Consider the following 15,124-nt stretch of genomic DNA (forward strand, 5'->3'; position numbering starts at 1 on the left):
TGCAGAATTATTAGGCAAGTTGTATTTTTGAGGATTAATTTTATTATTGAACAACAAACCATGTTCTCAATGAACCCAAAAAACTTATTAATATCAAAGCTGAATATTTTTGGAAGTAGTTTTTAGTTTGTTTTTAGTTTTAGCTATTTTAGGGGGATATCTGTGTGTGCAGGTGACTATTACTGTGCATAATTATTAGGCAACTTAACAAAAAACAAATATATACCCATTTCAATTATTTATTTTTACCAGTGAAACCAATAGAACATCTCAACATTCACAAATATACATTTCTGACATTCAAAAACAAAACAAAAACAAATCAGTGACCAATATAGCCACCTTTCTTTGCAAGGACACTCAAAAGCCTGCCATCCATGGATTCTGTCAGTGTTTTGATCTGTTCACCATCAACATTGCGTGCAGCAGCAACCACAGCCTCCCAGACACTGTTCAGAGAGGTGTACTGTTTTCCCTCCTTGTAAATCTCACATTTGATGATGGACCACAGGTTCTCAATGGGGTTCAGATCAGGTGAACAAGGAGGCCATGTCATTAGATTTTCTTCTTTTATACCCTTTCTTGCCAGCCACGCTGTGGAGTACTTGGACGCGTGTGATGGAGCATTGTCCTGCATGAAAATCATGTTTTTTTTGAAGGATGCAGACTTCTTCCTGTACCACTGCTTGAAGAAGGTGTCTTCCAGAAACTGGCAGTAGGACTGGGAGTTGAGCTTGACTCCATCCTCAACCCGAAAAGGCCCCACAAGCTCATCTTTGATGATACCAGCCCAAACCAGTACTCCACCTCCACCTTGCTGGCGTCTGAGTCGGACTGGAGCTCTCTGCCCTTTACCAATCCAGCCACGGGCCCATCCATCTGGCCCATCAAGACTCACTCTCATTTCATCAGTCCATAAAACCTTAGAAAAATCAGTCTTGAGATATTTCTTGGCCCAGTCTTGACGTTTCAGCTTGTGTGTCTTGTTCAGTGGTGGTCGTCTTTCAGCCTTTCTTACCTTGGCCATGTCTCTGAGTATTGCACACCTTGTGCTTTTGGGCACTCCAGTGATGTTGCAGCTCTGAAATATGGCCAAACTGGTGGCAAGTGGCATCTTGGCAGCTGCACGCTTGACTTTTCTCAGTTCATGGGCAGTTATTTTGCGCCTTGGTTTTTCCACACGCTTCTTGCGACCCTGTTGACTATTTTGAATGAAACGCTTGATTGTTCGATGATCACGCTTCAGAAGCTTTGCAATTTTAAGAGTGCTGCATCCCTCTGCAAGATATCTCACTATTTTTGACTTTTCTGAGCCTGTCAAGTCCTTCTTTTGACCCATTTTGCCAAAGGAAAGGAAGTTGCCTAATAATTATGCACACCTAATATAGGGTGTTGATGTCATTAGACCACACCCCTTCTCATTACAGAGATGCACATCACCTAATATGCTTAATTGGTAGTAGGCTTTCGAGCCTATACAGCTTGGAGTAAGACAACATGCATAAAGAGGATGATGTGGTCAAAATACTAATTTGCCTAATAATTCTGCACGCAGTGTATAACAGTAATATGACATCCAAAACATGATGTGTGACATCATGTTTTGGATGTCATATTACTGTTATATTTTGCTATAAATAACTCTGTTATATTTTGTTATAAATAACTCTGCTTTTGTCTTTAACACATAAACATAGGAACTGTATTAAGGTTATTGGCAGGTCCAGCTGTATACACATATAAGCTATACTAGCAACCTAGGACAGGTCTTAACTGGCCAGCTACAGCCAGACCTGAGCTTTCAATTTCAACCAACAGCTCGCCCGCATGCCCCCGGGTTTTCAACCTCTCAGAAGCCAGGGTCACATTTGACCACAGAATCTGAAGGGTTAAATGACTGCATTTGGCGATTCGCACCGAGTGTCTGCTGTCTTAGGCTAGCGCTACATGGCGACTTCTTGTCGCTCGTCATTTTTTACAATGACATGACTGCGACACGACAGTTGCAAAAAAAAAAACATCCAAGTTGGACTTTTGTGCAACTGTCAAACACCATTGACTATCATTATAAAAAATGTTGCGCGACATCAGTGCCACACATGTTGCAATGTAGTTGTACCCTTTTTGTTACGTGACACATGTCTCTGTGTAACCCTAGCCTTAAGCAGCAAGCACCCGGCGGCTATGATGCCCGCTCCATTCTATGCTGAATATTTTTTGTGGGATAACCCCTTTTAATAATTTTGGCACAACTAACTCCAGAGCACTTGAACTGGCGTATGAAACATCACTAGCTTAATAAATTCTCTCCTATTTCTCCGGATTGATGCTGGTACCAAAATTTGTGTGATATAAAAGTTTATAAATCTAATTTACTTTTAATTTAATTATCCCACATCTTTATCTAGTACATCAGTACAGAATGCCACAGAAGGCGGCTTTGCTCTGGCCTGACTACCACCAGGGGGCAGTAATTGACACTTTTGGCCTTTTATATGTCATTTATGGTGTGTGAGCGTTTATTCATGTTTTATGTTTTCCTGTACAGGGCGGTTTCACAGCTAGAGCTTTATGACCGCGGCCAGATGTTTGCTCACAGCCAATAAGGAATGATGCTGCTTTGTGTGTGTGTGTGTTTTTCCCACTTTCGGTGAATTTTATTTTTGGAGACCATTACTTTTTTTTTCAAAATGCAGCATACTCTAGGTACAGCACTTTTTTCATGCATCTTCCCATAGATTTTTCTGGACAAAAAATAAATAAATCTTGTACAATACCCATTAAGGTCTTATTTATTTATTTTTTTAGGGTGCGCTCACTTGTCACAGAATTTTCCATCAGACATGCAGATTTTTACAAAGCTGCAGATTTTTTGCCATGAATTATGGTGCACGTTTTGTTGCGGAATTCCTGTATGAGAATCTCTCTATTCAATTCAATGGGAAACTGATGCTGCAGATGAAAATGCTGCATTTTTCCACAGAATTTTCCACTGCAGAATCAGTTTCAATGGAGAGATTCTCATACTGAAAGGGTCTTGATGTTGCAACTTTTCTAGCAGAAAATTTCACCACGTGTGAGTGCACACTTAGGCCCCTTTCACACGGGCAAGAATTCCGCACGGGTGCAAGGCGTGAGGTGAACGCATTGCACCCGCACTGAATCTGGACTCATTCACTTCAATGGGGCTGTGCAGATGAGCAGTGATTTTCACGGATCACTTGTGCGTTGCGTGAAAATTGCAGCATGTTCTATATTCTGCGTTTTTTCACGCAACCCAGGCCCCATAGAAATGAATGGGTCTGCGTGAAAATCGCAAGCAAGTGCGGATGCAGTGCGATTTTTACACATGATTGCTAGGAGAGGATAGGGATGAGCAACCCCATTAACCACCTCAGCCACCCTTAGCTTAAACCCCCTTAATGAACAGACCACTTTTTACAATTCTGCACTACACTACTTTCACGGTTTATTGCGCGGTCATACAACTTACCACCCAAAATAAATTTTACCTCCTTTTCTTCTCACTAATAGAGCTTTCATTTGGTGGTATTTCATTGCTGCTGACATTTTAACTTTTTTTGTTATTAATCAAAATTGACCGAAATTTTTGCAAAAAAAATGAAATTTTTCACTTTCAGTTGTAAATTTTTCTCTAAATTTATTGTTCTACATGTCTTTGATAAAAAAAAATGCAATAAGTGTATATTTATTGGTTTGCGCAAAACTTATAGCGTTTACAAACTATGGTACAAAAATGTGAATTTCCGCTTTTTGAAGCAGCTCTGACTTTCTGAGCACCTGTCATGTTTCCTGAGGTTCTACAATGGCCAGACAGTACAAACACCCCACAAATGACCCCATTTCGGAAAGTAGACACCCTAAGGTATTCGCTGATGGGCATAGTGAGTTCATAGAAGTTTTTATTTTTTGTCACAAGTTAGCAGAAAATGATGATTTTTTCTTTTTTTTTTTCTTACAAAGTCTCATATTCCACTAACTTGTGACAAAAAATAAAAACTTCCATGAACTCACTATGCCCATCACGGAATACCTTGGGGTGTCTTCTTTCCAAAATGGGGTCACTTGTGGGGTATTTATACTGCCCTGGCATTTTAGGGGCCCTAAAGCGTGAGAAGTCTGGAATTCAAATGCCTAAAAATGCCCTCCCGTATGTGTTTTGCGGATCCGCGGATCCGTGGATCCGCAAAACACATACTGGCGTCTGAATGGAGCCTTACAGGGGGGTGATCAATGACAGGGGGGTGATCAGGGAGTCTATATGGGGTGATCAGGGGTTAATAAGTGACAGGGGGGGGTGTAGTGTAGTGGTGATTGGTGCTACTTACAGAGCTGCCTGTGTCCTCTGGTGGTCGATCCAAGCAAAAGGGACCACCAGAGGACCAGGTAGCAGGTATATTAGACGCTGTTATCAAAACAGCGTCTAATATACCTTTAAGGGGTTAAAAAAATTGCATCCACAGCCTGCCAGCGAACGATCGCCGCTGGCAGGCTGCAGATCCACTCGTTTACCTTCGGTTCCTGTGAACGCGTTCACAGGAAATCTCGCCTCTCGCGAGATGACGCGCCGGCGCGTCAAGGAGGAATGAATCGACCGCCTCCGGAACGCAATCCTGCGTTAGGCGGTCCGGAGGCGGTTACAATCTAATCACTGTATTGGGAAAATAATTGCATTCTTAATACAGAATACTTAGTAAAATGTTGCTTGAGGGGTTAAAAAAATAAAAATAAATTAACTCACCTCATCCACTTGTTCGCACAGCCGGCATCGTCTTCTTTCTTCTTCTTTCAGGACCTGCAAAAGGACCTTTGATGACAAAATCTTCTATCTTCATTCAGCAGGACCTGTAAGAAGAAGAAAGAAGACGATGCCGGCTGTGCGAACAAGTGGATAAGGTGAGTTAATTATATTTATATTTTAACCCCTCAATGGACATTTTAGTAAGCATTCTGTATTAAGAATGCTATTATTTTCCCTTATAACCATGTTACAAGGAAAAATAATAAAATCTACAGAACACCGATCCCAAACCCAAACTTCAGTGAAGAAGTTCGGGTCTGGGAACCACATTCAGTTTTTTTCCCCGCAATGCACACACACGACGCATCCAGAGCAAATCCGAGACGCCCTTGTGAAAGAGGCCTTACAAGCCCAAAAAACTGCAATAGTGTGAATATGTTTGACTTTGTGGTGTTTTTTTTTTTAAAACATGATTTCAATGTCTGGATGGTAAACTTACTGATACAATTTTCAGGGAGAAAATCCAAAAAATTCTCTCTATAATATGTACAGGTGTTATATGTCCCTTCTTGTCTTACATACAGACGGTCAGGCACACCAAGACCTAAATGTACAAGAGTAATTGGAATTTTTTTTATAAAAATGAAGCTGAAGGGGTTTTCCCAAATAAAATAAGTGGCGGTATATTTCTAGAATACTGATCGAAGGGGATCCGACGGCCTGCACCCCCACCCATCGGTAGAATGAAGTAACCAGCCTGAGGATTTTGCTGATCGCTGAGGGTCCCGGGGATCGATGAAACATGGATGGTCCACCCATAAACAATCAATATTTTGAGATGGTTTCCACAGGATAGGCAATTAACTCCATTAGGACGCGTCGTACTGGTGGACATGACTTTAAGGGGTTTCTGTCATGAGAAATAACGTTATGTAGCTGACTGACATTAGCGATGTCAGCAGTACATAACAGTATGCTTTATAACTCCCTGCCTGCCGCCATTCTCTTAAAATAAAGACTTTTAAAATATACTAATGAGCCTCTAGGTGCTATTAGGGCGTTGCTTCAGCACCTAGAGGCTCGGTCTACGCATCCTTTGGCACGCCCAGGTCCAGTTGATTGACTTTACAGGGAGTGCAGAATTATTAGGCAAGTTGTATTTTTGAGGATTAATTTTATTATTGAACAACAACCATGTTCTCAATGAACCCAAAAAACTCATTAATATAAAAGCTGAATATTTTTGGAAGTAGTTTTTAGTTTGTTTTTAGTTTTAGCTATTTTAGGGGGATATCTGTGTGTGCAGGTGACTATTACTGTGCATAATTATTAGGCAACTTAACAAAAAACAAATATATACCCATTTCAATTATTTATTTTTACCAGTGAAACCAATATAACATCTCAACATTCACAAATATACATTTCTGACATTCAAAAACAAAACAAAAACAAATCAGTGACCAATATAGCCACCTTTCTTTGCAAGGACACTCAAAAGCCTGCCATCCATGGATTCTGTCAGTGTTTTGATCTGTTCACCATCAACATTGCGTGCAGCAGCAACCACAGCCTCCCAGACACTGTACAGAGAGGTGTACTGTTTTCCCTCCTTGTAAATCTCACATTTGATGATGGACCACAGGTTCTCAATGGGGTTCAGATCAGGTGAACAAGGAGGCCATGTCCTTAGATTTTCTTCTTTTATACCCTTTCTTGCCAGCCACGCTGTGGAGTACTTGGACGCGTGTGATGGAGCATTGTCCTGCATGGAAATCATGTTTTTCTTGAAGGATGCAGACTTCTTCCTGTACCACTGCTTGAAGAAGGTGTCTTCCAGAAACTAGCAGTAGGACTGGGAGTTGAGCTTGACTCCATCCTCAACCCGAAAAGGCCCCACAAGCTCATCTTTGATGATACCAGCCCAAACCAGTACTCCACCTCCACCTTGCTGGCGTCTGAGTCGGACTGGAGCTCTCTGCCCTTTACCAATCCAGCCACGGGCCCATCCATCTGGCCCATCAAGACTCACTCTCATTTCATCAGTCCATAAAACCTTAGAAAAATCAGTCTTGAGATATTTCTTGGCCCAGTCTTGACGTTTCAGCTTGTGTGTCTTGTTCAGTGGTGGTCGTCTTTCAGCCTTTCTTACCTTGGCCATGTCTCTGAGTATTGCACACCTTGTGCTTTTGGGCACTCCAGTGATGTTGCAGCTCTGAAATATGGCCAAACTGGTGGCAAGTGGCATCTTGGCAGCTGCACGCTTGACTTTTCTCAGTTCATGGGCAGTTTTTGAATGAAACGCTTGATTGTTCGATGATCACGCTTCAGAAGCTTTGCAATTTTAAGAGTGCTGCATCCCTCTGCAAGATATCTCACTATTTTTGACTTTTCTGAGCCTGTCAAGTCCTTCTTTTGACCCATTTTGCCTAATAATTATGCACACCTGATATAGGGTGTTGATGTCATTAGACCACACCCCTTCTCATTACAGAGATGCACATCACCTAATATGCTTAATTGGTAGTAGGCTTTCGAGCCTATACAGCTTGGAGTAAGACAACATGCATAAAGAGGATGATGTGGTCAAAATACTCATTTGCCTAATAATTCTGCACTCCCTGTAGAGCTCTCCTCAGTGTCCCGTAAATCCCGTGCCTGCGCCGTCCAGTTTAGTATTCGGGGCAGGCGCAGTGAGTGAAGGACGTGCTCCTGCTGCCAGCTTCCTTTCTTACTGCGCCGAAGGAAGGAAGCTGGCAGCAGGAGCACGTCCTTCACTCACTGCGCCTGCGCCGAATACTAAACGGGACAGCGCAGGCACGAGATTTACGTAACAACCTGCTCTGTAAAAATACCACATGATCTAACCTGTCAGATAAACATTAAAAGAAAAAAAAAGAAAAAACTGTGCCAAAACAGCTATTTTTTGTTACCTTGCCTCACAAAAAGTGTAATATAGAGCAACCAAAAATCATATGTACCCTAAAATAGTACCAACAAAACTGCCACCTTGTCCTGTAGTTTCCAAAATGGGGTCACTTTCTTGGAGTTTCTACTCTAGGGGTGCATCAGGGGGTCTTAAAATGTGACATGGCAACTTAAAATTATCCCAGTGAAATCTGCCCTCCAAAAACCATATGGAGTTCCTTTCCTTCTGCGTCCTGCCGTGTGCCCATATAGCAGTTTACGACCACATATGGGGTGTTTCTGCAAACTACAGAATCAGGGCAATAAATATTGAGTTTTGTTTGGCTGTTAACCCTTGCTTTTTTACTGGGAAAAAAGGATTAAAATGGAAAATCTGCCAAAAAGTTAAATTCTGAAATGTCATCTACATTTTCCTTTAATTCTTGTGGAATACCTAAAGGGTTACCAAAGTTTGTAAAATCAGTTTTTAATAATACCTTGAGGGGAGTATTTTCCAAAATGGGGTCTTTTTTGGAGTTTCTACTCTAGGGATGCGCCAGACCTGGCACTACTGTGATTTTCGTTGTTGTGCTCCTCACAGAGCAGAACAGCGAACGTCACTAGCACAGATGTGAACAAAGCCTAATATACATCTCAGCTGCTGCAGAACATCATAATAGTGACAAGAGAACTACAAGTCTCATCATGACCAGTTTAAGCCTGTTTCACACTGCCGGCAGTAGTTCCATCAAGCTGTTCCGGTAGAGAACGGCCCAACGCAGCTCTCCGGGTACAGTGGGGCCAGAGGGAAACTAGTAATGCCGGATCCAGAGAGCTCCGGGCCGGCAGGTTGTTCTCTGCTGGCACAGCCTGGTAAGGGCTCATGCACACGGTTGTTGTGCGGCCGTTCCGTGCATTGGGGACTGCAATTTGCGGTCCCCAATGCACGGGCAACATCCGTGCGGCGGCCGGGAAGGATCGAGACCCATTCAACTTGATGGGTCAGTGATCCGTCCGCACCGTAAAAAATAGAACATGTTCTACTTTTTTGGGGTGTGGAGGCACGGACAGAAACACCACGGAAGCACTCCGTAGTGCTTCCGTGGACTTCTGATCCGTGCTTCCGTTCTGCACCGCATCTCCCGGATTGCGGAACCATTCAAGTGAACGGGTCCACATCCGTGATGCGGGATGCACACGGCCAGTGCCTATGTATTGCGGACCCGCCGCATGCGGGCCGCAATACGGCCACGGCTGGGCAACGGCCATGTGCATGAGCCCTAATACAGGTGAAAATAGTGGATGGGTAAAAGAGGAGAGAACTACAACTCCCAGCATGTCCAGGCTGTTAATATGGAACACAGGTTGACATTACAGGCAGAGGGTATAAGAGGAGAGAACTATAATCCCTGCATTACCTTACTGTTATTGTACAGCATCAGTGGATTATATAAGAGGAAAGAACTAAAACTCTCAGCATGCCCAGACTGTTATTGTAGGGAATAAGTGAACATTACATGGAGAGAGATAAAGTAGGACAGAACTACAACTCCCAGTATTAGGATGTTATGGGCTATCCCAGGACACCACTCACCTCTCACCCAGGCACACACAGAAGCTCCTCCCCATGTAGTTCACCACATTTCCCTCTCCAACGCTGAGCTTCATCTCCCTGTCCTGGTCACATGATGATGACCAGGGTGGCCAGATGTCTGGTTTTAGGCCGTACAGGCCGGTTTTCTGGCTCCCTGTCCTCCATTCGGCGCAGGGCCTGGATGGACACAGGGATGTCCACCCTTTCAGTAGCTCACGCTCAGACAGCAGCACTGCGCTATCTGAGCGTGAGCTGCAGCAACTGACAAAGGCTTCTCTCACCCCCAGTCAGTCACTAGAGCCGCAGACATGGCTACCTGTGGCTAACTTAGGGGGAAAGAAGCACCCCGGCTGCCCCCAGCTCACCTTCCCCAAATAAATTTCTTCCCTCTTCTCCCCCAGTTTTTTTACCTGGCCGGTGATGGGGGAGTGGCTTCACGGGGTAGGCGTGGTGTATCAGTTTGGGGGTGTGACCGGTGAGCTCCAGCTTTCTTGGGTGAAGCCAGTGACCACCCTAATCACAGGTCCTTCAGCTGTAAAACTACTGACTCTGTAGGGCTTTCCCCATGCTGATGACATCATTGCAGGTCCTTCTGCACAGCTCGCTATGTATATATAATTGAGGGCGCGGCTTTCCTGCAGGGCCGGGTCCCCTTCCTCCTAGAGCCCCATAGCAGCTCCGTGATCTGCCTCTATTAGGGTCCACTCACACGTCCGTAATTTGGGTCCGCATTCGTTCCACAATTTGCGGACCTATTCACTTTCAATGGTGCTGGAATGGATGCCAATCCGCATTTTCGGGATCCCCATCCGCATTTTCGGGATCCGCATCCGTTTTTTCGGGATCCGCAATTCCGTTCCTGAAAAAAATAGAACATGTCCTATTCTTGTTCGCAATTGCGGACCAGAAAAGGCATTTTCTATTATAGTGTCTATGATGTGTGGTCCACAAATTGCGGATCGCACATTGCAGGTGTCCGTGTTTTGCGGCTCCGCAAAACACTTACGGACGTGTGAATGGACCCTTAGAGGTACGCCACTGGCTCTAGGCAATCTCCATCAATTCCCCTCCCGATTGACATTATTTTGGCGCAGCTTGGAAGGGAGCAGGATTGGCGTTGCACAGATCATAGACTAAAACCACTTGGCTCGTCTTTTCAGTCACTGGGAGTGGACTGAGCAGCATGTAAAAACTCACTCTGGTTTAGTCGCCTGTCTGCTTGCAATGTGGAGGCGGCAGCTGACCTTTACCATCGTGAAATCTGTAGCACTGACGAGATCTGGAAGGAAGGACTGGTTTAACCCATTGTATGCCCTCTTATATACACCATGCAAACGCTTACAGGGCTCATTACATGTCACATTAATAAAACCGGGATGCACGGTGCGAACAAGGACTAAGCTAATGTAAAAGAGTTTTTTGTTCAGAAAATTAAAGGGGTTATCTGACTATTTCTAACTGAAGACCAGTAGTAATATTAATCATATTCCGCCACGCTTTACAATCAGAGTCATAAATAACATAGCAACAGAAAAGTCAATTAAAACAATTGGAATGAGGGTCCTGCTCGCAAGAGCTTACAATCTACGAGGATATAGGGGTGACACAGAAGGTAACAAGTGCTTGTTTTGTACAATGGTCCGACCATCTTAACACAATGGGGAGTAGATATAAAGCTGCATGAGCCGTCACCAGCCGATATCTGTAGTGCTTCCAAATGCATGGGGCGTGGATCATTGACAATGAGCAGATTCAGAAGAATGATGATTGTGGGGGGGATAATGGAGAAGAGTTATAGCTGTATTACATCTTCAGATTTTTTGGCAGATGATCGCTAAAGAGAGCTTGTATAAACGCTCTTTAGCGATCATCTGGCAATGTAATACTGCTGACAAATGCCCAATGAACGAGCAAAAGTTAATCGGGAAATTGTGATTTTTAAGCACGCTTAAACATCATTGTTTGCCGGCTGAATTGCGCAGGGCAAGAGCTTTTTCTGCAGATCTGGTGGCGTATAGGGTCTCTGCTAGGCAGAGGCTTCCACCTAGCAGTGTTCTCGGTGAGGTCACCGGCACTAATGGATGGGCTTTAGCGGCTAGGGCAGTGCTAAAGCCCGCCAATTAGTGCCGATGGCATCACCGGCAACACTGCTAGACAGAAGCCTCCGCCTAGCAGTGTAAAAATGTTAACAAAAAAGCCCTGCCCTGCTCCAATGCTCATCTCAGAGGGGCTGCTGGGGTGAAAACGGGGATATGTCCAGGTTCAGCTCTGAACCCGGACAACCCCTTTAAGATTAGTGACTGTGATAGGCCAGCCTAAAAAGCAGTGTTTTTAGGGAGCACCCAAAACTGTGGATGTTATGATTTAAAGGGGTATTCCCATCTGAGACAATGGGGGCATATCGCTAGGATATGCCCCCATTGTAGGACCTGCACCTACACCGAGAACGGAGCGGGGAAGGTGGAAGCCAGAGGACCCCGGATTTTCCGGGGTCCAGCACCACTAAGCGCTCTCCCCGTATTAGTGAATGAGAGGGCACTGCTCCCTTTTATTTCTATGGGGCCGATGGAAATAGCAGAGCCACCGCTAAGCTATTTTTGGCGGCCGCGCATTGAAATAAATGAAGGGTGGTTGCGCATGCGCAGTGCACCCTCCGTAACTTTCGGGGCTCTGTTCTCAGTGTAGGTGCGAGACCCGCACCTATCAGACAATAGGGATATATCCTAGCGATACGTCCCATCGTCTGAGAACGGAATACCCATTTAACCTAATAGCTTGGGGTAGGGCATTCCAGAGAACTGGTGCAGCTCAGGACACGGGAGTGAGAGGTTCAGATTATGGTGGATGTCAATCGTAAATCATTAGCTGAACGGAGAGCACAGGTAGGATGGTAGACAGAAATGGGGAAGGAGATGTAGGGAGTGCAGCACTGTGGAGAGCTTTGTGGGTGAGGGTGAGAAGTTTAAATTGAATCCTCTACTGTGTGGGCAAGCCGTGCAATGACTGGCACAAGGAAGAGGCATCACAGTAGCAGTTAGGGCTCATAAAGTGTAAGGGCCCAGTGCTGCAGACTACAAATAGCAGTCCGCAATGCATGGGCGCCGGCCGTGTGCACTCCGTGCTGTGGATGCAGACCAATTCACGTGAATGGGTCTCAAATCCGCAAGTAACAGCAAAAGATAACAGGCCGAACTGGATGGACAAATGTCTTTTTTCGGCCTTATATACTATGTTACTATGTCTTATCTTTTGCGGTGCAGACAGATATATGAGCCTGGCTGCTGTGTTCAGGATAGATTGGAGAGGGGAGAGTCTGGTGAGGGGGAGGCAAATTATTAATGACTGTAAAGAAAAATAAATAGGGGTTAGTCAGCACATCCCAGTGCGCAGGTGTACGTTGCCATTGCTTGAAGCAGAAAAGCAAAAACAAACACAATGCAACGGCACTCTGCAAACACAAATAAAGAGGTAAATACAATAGTGCCATACTCACTGTAGAAAGTGTACTAATGCTAAGTTAGCTGTAGCCTGCTCTCCCTGTATTTATTGGAGGCCATTTTGCACCAGGAGAGGTAAAATACAGAGTGGGCTCAGCATGCATGTATAGCCAGCATTCCCTGAATTCAATGGCCGCTATTGTGGCACTGAAAGAGGTATAATATAGTGTGGGCTCAGCATGCATGTGGAACCTGCATTCCTTGAATTCAATGGAGGCCAATATGGCACCAAAAGAGGCAGTATTTTAGGTTCCTGTTCTAGAGAGATCGCCTTGACGCTGGCGGACAGGCATAAATAATTTTGTACAAAATGTATTTGCCAAGAATCTAACATTTATAACGTAGCATTACCATTAGTACACTTTCCACAGTGAGTATGGCACTATTGCATTTACTTTATTATTTGTGTTTGCAGAGTGCTGTTGCATCGTGTTTGCCAATTAGCAACGAGTTACAGTAATCGAGGTGGGAATGGATCAGGGCAACTATGATATTTTTTGTTATTTCCAAGGGGTGAATTCTACAGAAATTTTTGAGGTGCAGGTGGCACGAGCAGGCAAGTGATTGAATATAGGGGGTAAAGGAAAGATCAGTGTCATCAGTATCTGATCGGTAGGGGATCCGACACCCGCCGATCAGCTGTTTCACAACGCACCAGCACTCCTGTGAGCGTCGGTGCCTTCTCGCAACTTGGTACATTGTATAGCAACTGTGCTTGGTCGTGACATCACTGGCCTAGGCAAAGCTGCGAGAAAGGAGCGCCGGTGTCTTCTCAAACAGTCAGACCCCAACCTATAAGATTCGGATGACCTATCCAGAGGATAGCCGATCAGTCAGAAATAGTTGGATACCCCTTTAATAAAACGGAGTCTCGCATTCAGGACCCTGGTCTATCAACCATGCCGCAACAGAGAGAGTCTCCCACTATGGAGGACACGTCCGTGCATTTATTAGACATCTCATTCAGTTCAATGTGCACAGTGTGATACTTTATTTCTCCTGTGGCGGCACTGCAGGCTCTTTTCCTCTAGGTTCCCATATAAATTATGGGAGCAACTGAGGCAAAGCTCTGGTTACAGCCAATAATGGGCACAGAGCGAGACTCCTGTATTAGAGCCTAGGAGATAGAGCCCTGATGGAATCATGGCATTTCTGTGGCCCCAATGTTATGTCTGGGGACCCCCATCGCACCACTAAGATCCACTCTCAAACTTAGCAGTGAAGCATGGATACTACTGCTATAGCTGCGAAGGGCCCTTTGGGCCCCTGTGAAGCTAAAGTGGCTGCAGAGGCAGGAAGCCTGCCTCCTTGATCATTTTTTTCAGCCCACCACTTGTTGCCAACAGGGGGTGTCCGGATCTCTGAGGCTCCAAGCATTTGCTTGGTTTGTGTGGTGGTGAAGTCCACTGCTGGATGGAACCTATAGAAGTTGCTTAAAAGGATTGTCCACAATTCCAAGAATCAACAGATCACCAAATGGCCAATTGCTATGACCACCAGTGATATGGGGGAACAACTGCAGCGCCTCTACAGGAGCAATGAAGAATTACCCAGTGCCCATTGAAATCAATGAGCTTCCCCATGATAGGCATGTCTAGATGATGGTCCTGAATGGCACCACCTCTCCCTCCATTTCCTCAAAATTCCCTCCAGGATAGGGTATGTAAAAATGGGTCTTATAGACCATAAACACATACGATAAACTGTATATCTGGTGAGGTCCAGAGCCTATAGATAGCCTCAGCTGTTGTTTTTAGGTCGGACAGTGTCAGCTATGTGGTGGGTAATGAGACACCTACTTTACACATTTTAGCTATGTCCCAGCCCCGGCCACAAGGAGGTCTTGGAGATTCCCATGTACTGAGCCATATTACCAGGCATTTTACTTTTTACAGTTCCTTAGGCATAATTCAGGCCAAGAGGCTGCATATAAAAGGGGAACTCTTCTTTGGAGCAGCAACAAACAAAAGTACAAAAAGCAGTAAAACAAACTACTTACTCAACTTCTTACAAAGATGTCAATGTCACTTACCAGAGGTTGAAGTGAAGGGTCACCCTGCAGGACTTTGCCCTTACCGAAGAGAACGTTCTCTTTGGTTATCTATCTTTTTGTTTATTTCATCTCTATCTTCATCTGTCAGTTTATTTTTTTATCTACACTTTACATACAGTATACAATACAATCTTTTTTTTCCGGTCATGTGAAGCAGGTTCCAAGCACCAACTAGAAGGTTGCTATACCGAAGCCCAATAAAGAACAGGATGATATCATATATATATAAGACTAAGCTTTCACAAGTTTTCCAGTATTGAGTTCCATCCTAGGGGCTCAATACCGGAAAAAAACACATCAGTTTTATCCCA

This window comes from Bufo bufo, chromosome 8, assembly GCF_905171765.1.
Source record: "Bufo bufo chromosome 8, aBufBuf1.1, whole genome shotgun sequence".
Lineage (NCBI taxonomy): Eukaryota > Metazoa > Chordata > Amphibia > Anura > Bufonidae > Bufo > Bufo bufo.